This window comes from Poecilia mexicana, unplaced genomic scaffold (genome assembly GCF_051168715.1).
Source record: "Poecilia mexicana isolate PSO_F unplaced genomic scaffold, ASM5116871v1 scaffold_16, whole genome shotgun sequence".
Classification (NCBI taxonomy): Eukaryota; Metazoa; Chordata; class Actinopteri; order Cyprinodontiformes; family Poeciliidae; genus Poecilia; species Poecilia mexicana.
The window spans coordinates 17,418,117-17,426,819 of NW_028263385.1; the positions used below are offsets into that span (position 1 = coordinate 17,418,117).

General features: G+C 39.1%; 1 long non-coding RNA gene across 4 annotated transcripts; it reads right to left on the reverse strand.

Moving 5' to 3' along the window:
- Positions 1–446: 446 nt before the first annotated feature.
- On the reverse strand, positions 447–2,901 carry LOC148155044 (uncharacterized). 4 transcript variants are annotated; one of them, XR_015765694.1, is made up of 6 exons: positions 2,610–2,901; positions 1,495–1,604; positions 1,288–1,405; positions 1,044–1,111; positions 854–969; positions 447–754 (listed from the first exon to the last, which is right to left on the reverse strand). It is a non-coding gene; the product is annotated as an uncharacterized LOC148155044 (long non-coding RNA). The 4 variants fall into 4 exon arrangements; XR_015765693.1 differs by having other exon boundaries at positions 1,495–1,583; positions 2,610–2,899; XR_015765695.1 differs by lacking the exon at positions 2,610–2,901 and adding an exon at positions 2,195–2,589.
- Positions 2,902–8,703: the final 5,802 nt, after the last annotated feature.

Consider the following 8,703-nt stretch of genomic DNA (forward strand, 5'->3'; position numbering starts at 1 on the left):
TGTATTTACCCAACTAAATAATTAGCTATCTAATAAACTTGAAAGCTATGTACAGTTTGTGAGAGAGAGAAAACAACTTCTGATATGTGAAAATGCCACTTTAGAACAAACGTCAAGACAAAAGAGCATTCAGGGAGAGACACACATTACACAGTAAAAACTGCTGGGTTAAAAATAACCCAATACGTAACCCAGCGCTGGGTCAAATATGGACCGACCCAACGCTGGGTTGTTTTAACCCAACTGGGTTGGGTTGAGGGTTTGACCCAGCACATTGGGTCATGGCAACTAACCAAACGTTGGGTTAAATTGACTTGTTTAAATTGGTTAAACTGACCCAAAATTGGGTTGAAATTCATAACCCAACACAAGGGTTATTATACCACTATAGTTGGGTTAAAAAAAATTATTTTAAATTTCACTATATAAAAACAGGAAAAGACATATGAATTTAAAGCTTCTTTTATTTCCACATGATACATATATAGAGCCAGCAGATTTCATTTACAAAAGTTACAAAACATAAGTAGTTAAATCACTTCAATTCATTTGGCTACAACTCCAGAAGTATCTGTTACTCCATATTAGAAAACATTTAATGAAAAAAAGTCTGTTTTAAAGCAAACTACAAGTAAACCTTTCAGCCATTAAACAAGGAGCATTTTTAACGACACTTTAGCATTTTGCCTGTCTCCCTGCATGAGGACATACAGGTTGTCACATTTTGTAGATGCACCACCAGGTTTGTCCCAACCTGATGGAGAGAGAAGACAGAAAATAACAGGCCATTAGTGATGAACTTATATAAACAGCAAACAATTTGAGCATGATTCAGAGATGAATGTTGACTTACAGGCTGGATATCAATGAAACCCTCTGAACTTCCAGGTTGATGGATCTGAAACTCTTCTCCCAAATGTGTAAGTAGGGAGGAGCACTGGCAGCAGCTGCAGGGCTACATCATCTTGTCTGCATGGGAAACATAAGCTTGTGTTAAAATGTTAAATGTTAACAGTTTATAAACATCTCTTGAGCTTCAATACCTTAAGGGAGAAAATTCATGTTGTTGAGAAGACGGCCGCTCCTTTCTCTTCTTGGCCATACAAAAGATCTTCGTTGAGAACAAGAGAGAGAAGCACAAAAACAGGCCTTTAGTGAATTTAAAGGTAAAGGGCTACATTCTCAAAAACTAATTTCTGACTGATTCTAGTTTAACACAAAACCTCACTATTGAATGTGATGCACTTAAACAATCTGAGCATTATTCAGAGATGAAGGTTGACTTACAGGCTGGATATCAATGAAAACATCTGAATTTCCAGGTTGATGGATCTGAAACTTCTCCCAAATTAGTAAGGTGGAGCAGGAAGGGGTACTGGCAGCAGCTGCAGGACTACATCATCTTCTGTATCAAACATAAGTTAGTGTTAAAATGTTACAGTAACTAAAAAGCATGACAACATTTTAGAGAACATTTCTTCTGAGCTTCAATACCTTGAGGGAGCAGACTCATGTTCTTGGTCATGCAGAAGGTCTTCGTTGAGAACAATGAGTTTGGGTTTCGCTTAATTCTCCTGAAGATCCTGGATGTAAAATTACAAAATCTATCAGAAAAGACAAAATCACAAATCAAACTTTAATGACTGAATTAAATCTTATAGCTGTCACCACTGCAAATAACTTGTAATTAGCCAGCAATTTCAAATGTTCAGAGTAATTTTATGTTCCTAAAAATAAATATAGCACTTAATAAAATAAAATGACATATAATTTAATTTAGAAGTAAAACTTAACACAAACTTAGTGCTGAATAACTTTCAGCACCAACTTTAAATAAATGTATTTGTAATTAATACCGTAGTAACAATAATAATAAAATGAGCAAACATTAACATTAGATATTGTCTTAGTTTTGCTTTTAATTCGTTGCCTAAAACCAGCGGGAGTTTGAAAGCAATGTGCCGGGAGACGGTCGTTCTCTCTCGGCTTAACGAGCCGCTCCGCCCGGTCAACTGACAGAGGGCGAGACGAGCCGGCGGCTGGAGGGGAGCGATAAGTGCGAACACGTCCGAGCATGTTTGTAATTAAGCTATATGTTAATAAACCGAGCGCATAATTCAGGTTTACACAACTAATTTATCGCCTAATAACTTTGCAAAAGTTATTTTATTTTCAAAAAGCATAATATACCCACATTATTAAAGCTCTGCTCGCTCTCCTCCGCCATTACTGCTGGTGTTCGAACACGTAGCCTCAGCCCGCTAAGGATGCGCGCGCATATTGCAAAAATCAGGGGACAAACCGTCAACTACCTTTTCTTTTAAAACTAAATCGATTTTTAAAAATTTGACTATGTTAAGTTACGAACAAATATGATTGAGGTTATATTAAAAACTGAATTTAATTTACTTGACAAATTGTGCCCTTCCCCTTCATCTATTTTTTCCCCAACATCCGTATTGTAGCAACACCGAAGCTCTTTGTCAGAGGAACCTACCGTAATAAACATTTTAAATAACCATAAAAATAAATATCAAACATGTTTGAAATAAATTCAATTTATGTATAAAATTCTATAAACGTTGAAACTTTATCTTCTTTTTACTTACCATGTCTTATTTCAAAGTAGAGGAGAAGTCCATTATGCAATGTTCACAGTCATGTTGAAAATGGAGGCTTGTGAAGAGGGGCGTGGCTTCTTCCAAGTTTCATCTTTAACCCAACCGTTTGGGTAAATCTACCCACCCAACTCCTGGCCCAACAGAAGTGTGCAAGATGTAGACTTCCGATAAATTTCTGACCCAACTCATGAGTTATGAATTTTGACCCAATATTTGGTCAAACTAACCCAACCTATGACCCAACAGCTTCAACCCAGAAATTGGGTTATGAAAATAACCCAGCATTTTTTACTGTGTAATAAAAAATGATAATAGAGAGTTTGGTGTGTGTTGTGGGCTTAGGTGGGGGGGCTTGTGGTCGACGATCTGAGGGGTAAATAACCTCAGATCGCTCCTGTCTGAGTGCAGGTCTATCTCTGCCACTGCATACTCCACACTATGTGGGGAGAATGTGAAAGCAGTTACTGCCATGGAAACAAGAGGCAGCTCCACAGCCTCCAGTCCCCATTAGGAAGGATGGGCGGCAACGTGGCTGCAGCTCAATGGTGCTGTAGCATGACACTCTGAAAGAACCTATTGAAAGCCAGTGAATTCAGTAGTTAATGAAAAGAGCAAAGGGACAGCAAATCCTGTAGGCAGGTGATACCGAAATCACCTTCCTTTGTTGAAATTGTGCTCCAATTATATTCATGAAAACTGAATCTACTTTTAACAGTTTCAAACAAATAGAAAGTTTGTTTGTAAACTTTGGGTTTTGTGTACTATTGTGAAAACTTGTGATGTCAAGAAGCAACCTGACATATGTAAGAGTGTGTAGCTTCTTTTTTTTCTTCTTTTTTTTAACAATAAGCAGTAGCTTTGTCAGTATTCTCTGTTGATTTCAAGAAGTTGCCGCACTTACTGAGGCCTCAAAAATGATGTAATCTTCACATAATGATGTATTTCTTACCTCAGGGACTGAATCTTGCAAAACACGTATTAGTGCAAAAATGATTCATACTGTAGTTGAGCAAATAAAGCCTGATGTGGAGGAGTGGATCTGCAGTATTCTAATAAACCTTTAACAGAAGAATGATTATTAGTCCTTTTATTGTTTTCTGCGAATACCCTACAGACAAACGTCAGCAAACCACAAACCTTGACATTTTGACATTGTCATTTTTTTTTTAAAGTAATAATTCCCAGTCAAATACTAGCTGTGGTTTTACACTAGGATGCCATTAGACTGGCTTCTTTAACTCTGTTTTATGTACTCTCTGAGTGGCGAGAGCCAAATTCAGCAGAACAAAACAGATTTCATCCTGAGTGCCAAGACTCTTTTCATTCAGCTGAAAATAGCAAGCCACTGCTTACGCACATCTCCAGAACATAGTTTAGGCAACTAAAGGATCGGGTGGGAGTGATTTGTGGAGGAGGAACACAGCCGCTGAAGGAACTCGGTAGGGTTGGTTTGAGCACATGAACCAAATGAATCAGACACGCACCAGATTGTGCAAAAGGAGAAAAAAAAAAGAGCAGAATGAGGAGCCAGGAAGCAAAGTTATTGTTGGCTTTTAATCATAGTACTCGGAGATGTTCACATGAGATTTGGAGGATGGGTTATAGGAAACCATTTTGAGTAAACACATTCTGTTTTTACTCGGTAACATTATGTCATGACGGAGCAAACACAGCTTGCAATGAGGTTATGTGTTGCATCCATTGTCACAAATGCCACGTTTAGAGTGAGGAGCTGAGTTTAACCGTGACCGACTGAAATGGCCTCTGCGACGTCGGCCCAGCCCTGTTTTCCTTCTCTCACCCAGCAGCTTCCATGTGGTCTCAACAGAGGCAACTCTTCTCTCTCCTGTTACAGTTAGACCGCAGCTCATACATGCTCAGTAATATGAGCGTTATTCCTCCTTTTTTCAAAAAGGTCTTAAAGTGGCCCTTATTTGTTAGTGAATTGACAGGAAAGTGGATAATGAGAGAAGGGGAAAGACATGCCTCCCTACGTGGGTTGTGCTTAACCCCTGTGCCCCCAAAGCACCCCGTATGCATAGGGGATTATTCCTAAATACTCAAACTTTATTTACAGTTAATCAGATTCACTATAACTAGAAGGGCGAATGCTGAAACTGAGCCAAAATATGAATTTTACAGAATAAATGGGAAAATTGCTTTGATCTTTTCTGCCCACAGCATCACTATATGCACAATGACTCTTTGAAGACGTTTGGATGATATAGGTAACAGGAACATTTATTTTTTTCTTTGGGATCAATGAATGCATGTTTTAGTGGAGCTAAACATTGTCAAATTTGTCTTATGTTGGTTTTCTTACGCGTAAATATGCTGTGATTTACAGGTTTTAATTTTGCCTCTGCCTGACTGCTTTACATTCAGCATCCTTAATTTTGTTGCAAAAATAATGATACCTTTGCAAGTTTTCTTCGAAGGGTTGCCATTGACTCTAACCAGCACGTTGCAGTGCAAGGTTTGGGCACACTCAATTTGTATGTAAAACAAAAAAAAACATATCCTGAAATGGCTTTTGGCAAACTGAAAGAAGGTCTTCAACACAAATCACGTTGCTCTAAATTGTGTTTCAGCATGTGAGAATGAACTATTACATCAATTAATCTTCCAAAAAAAAAAATGGTAGAGGCGATTGTGGCAGCCATCTTCCTCCTTTGTCACATATGTTTTGTCAACTTGGGTTAGTTGCAACTGAATGAATAGTGAAAAGCACAGTGGCCAGTATGAATTCAGCCCGTTTACCATTTGTGTGAGGGATCATTACATCAGAAGAAAAGTGCACTCCTATCATCACAACCTCACATGAAAAGAAACAAAGCTGTGAACATTTAACATGAAAGTTTCCCTGGATCATAATTAAAGAGGAAGCCCTAGGACTGATTCCAGCTTGATGGATGTGAAGTAGTTTTGTGAAACCACCACTGCAGAGCGTCTTCAGTAGTTGCAGGAGGGGACGCTAATACTTGTGGAAGACTGCCTTGTGACAAGGTTGGCGACAAAGAAGTCTCTTCTGTCCAAGAAAAACACAGATGGACCACAGAGTCATCCTGCAGGAAGTACAGTGGAGGAATCACAGAAGACTGATGCAGAGTTATTTTTACTGATGGATCCTCCTTCCGATTCCTTTGAACATCTGGAAAATAATTTGACTGGAGGGGAAACAGCGAATATTCTCAAGAGAGGAGCGTCCCGTCAGCATGCAAGGGACAAGAAACTACTTACATTTTTGCCGAGAGCACTGCCATGCATACAAAAATTAGATCAATACATTCCCCAAAGAATAACTGTTTTTGTTGTTTTTTTAGTTACAAAGAATAAAAACACTTCTGAAGTGAGAACTTGAATTTTCCCTTAAATTTTGATTTAAAAATGGACTTTTGGGAATTTTTAGAGCAATAGGAAAAACTTGGGAGTTTTAGTTTTATCGGTCTTTTTCGATTTCACTAGTACTCTGCTGTTTTCTGCTAGGAATATTTAAGAAGTGTTTAAGTGGAAGCACATCTGTGTGGTCTTGATGAGGAGAGGTAACATTTATCTCTTAAATGTAGCCAAGTGCATTTTAACATATATGTGTAAAAAGTCACAACACTTATCACAAATCAATCATTTTGTTGTCTCTTGATAAAGAATAAAATCAGTGTTACTACATAACATTTTGTTTTCTGGTTAGCAAAATATCAGTATATTTGCCTTGCTATCTCAAGAAAATCTATGCAAAATATATTTACAGCAAGACCAGTTGAACTAGGCTTCTTTGCACTTTAAGACGGATCTTCTTTGTTTCTGTTGTCTATTTGTAACTATGGATTATCAATCTAACCTCCCTAAGTTGTATCTCTCTTGGCTTGCAGGCTGAAAACGTTGGCTCCTTCACACACGTAAATCTAAAGGTAAAGAGCAACTGGGGTAATCCCAAATACACCTGCCTTTATAACTTTAGAGTCCATGGCGCACTTGCTGAATGAAGATGACAACAAGGAGGAAAGGGGTAAAAGATATTAAAGGGGAGGAAAAAGTGATGTATATTCTCATCATCCATTTATACTGTAATAGTCTAGGTTTTGTTCTAATGGATTGAGAATAAGGGCTGCACAGTGGCGCACTTGATAGCACTGTTGCCTTTCAGCAACGAGGTTCAGCAATAGTAAAAGTGTCATGCGTGGGTTCTCTCCGGGTATTCCGGCTTCCTCCCACAGTAAAACCATGACTGCTAGTTTGCCCGTTCAAATTCTCCTTACTTGTGAGTGTGTGCTGCATGGTGGTTTGTCCTGTGTCACTGTGTTGCCCTGGGATGGATTGGCAACCTCTACAATTCCATGTTATGAATTTAAGTTTTTTTTTTTTTTTTTTGCACCATTTAAAATGAAAACACTGACACTTTTACATAAACTGTTGTTACATTTAACACAAACTGTCTGAGAGCATTAATATATTCAAACATAAACTCTGTAAACAGTGCAGCAGCACTACTTTCCTTTTTGTCCCTTTTTTAACATGTGTAATGTAAACTAATATTGTTACTAAATCTGTCTTTCTTCTTTCAGAGGTTTGCTGACATGATTTTGTTTGTTTTTTTATTTTTTCCCTCTTGAAGCCAGCCAGCCTCGGCAGATGGCTGCTCATCCTGAGCCTGGTTCTGCTGGAGGTTTCTCCTTTTAAAGGGAGTTTTCCTCTCCACTGTTGCCTTTTGCTTGCTCAGGATGGGGGATCCCTTGGATTAAACATCCATCGCGATCTGCTGGTGACCCCTCCGCAGAATCGCCACCTTAACGTGGTGGAGGGGTTTGAGTATCCCAATGACCCAGATGGAGATTTTGTCTTGGGCTTCAGCCAGTAGTGAGGCTTCCCAGGACAGGTTGCCACTGGGGAGGGATCAGACTAAGAGCGATTCAAGGTTTTCAATGAAGGACGACCAAAGCGATCAGGTGTTTCTAGGAGACGGGCCGTTATCCCAAGTCCAGTTTTGCAGGAAGTTTCTCCCTATAAAAATTCAGTTATCTTCCTCACTGATAAAAATTTCAATTAATTCACTGTACTCCAATCCTCTCCTGTGACTGCTGTCTGTGTTTCCATTAAGGTACCAGAATGGGAGGCTCCTAAGGTCAGATGAGGACTTTGGTCTATTTGGACGAGGGGCTTCCGTTCCACATGGCCGACGTGTGAGACAAGTGGAGATGTGAGCCAGATGCACTGCTGTGGGAGGTTCTGGCTCAATACTTGGAGAGGAGCCACTCACCCACACTTGAAGGAGGTCCACACCTTGGAGCAGTCGCCTACACCTGAAGGGATTGATGGGTCCATGCTTGAAGGAGAACTGTGCATGACAGAGGGCCAGAAGGAGGCGTGCACATGTCAGGTCCATGGTTCCCGGGCATATGCCAACATGCCTGGGCTTCTGTCCACATCCTCTAGGCTTGTGTTTTAAAAATAAAGGCCTCAAAAGTACTTCAAATGGTTACTGGTGTTGTATGTTAAAGAAAAAACCCTCTAGGGTAGATTTAGAGCCTGTTGGAGGAACTGCATATCAAACATGGCTTACAAACACCTCAGGAACCCCCTGAAGAAAACCTGATAGGAAAAACTGGACTAACTGACTAAACCCCAGGGAGGAGCGACAAAGTATCTGGACATTTTTAACTCATTGTACGAAAGCTAAAGCTAAACTTCCACTGAGTTTTGAAGAAAGTGCCTAAAAATACTTTTCAAAAAACATTTTTTATTTAGTCTGATAATGATGGCATTAAGGCTTTAAAGAAAACTGAAAGGTTTCAGCATCCACACATTTAGGTTGAGGAAAGTTTCCCTTTGTGTGTTTGAGTCGCTCTGGAAAGAAAATATTCAATCTTTCCCTGATGAGAGAATCTGTGTGATCCCAGAGGTGTCAGAGTCCACAGACGGAAATCAGTGGTGGAGAAAGTACTCAAAAAATTTACTTAAGTAAAAGTACAAATACACAGATAAAAATGTACTCAAGTAAAAGTAAAACTACCACATTATTTGTACTTAAGTAAAAGTAAAAAAGTACTGGCTTTAAAAAATACTTAAGTATTAAAAGTAAAAGTAC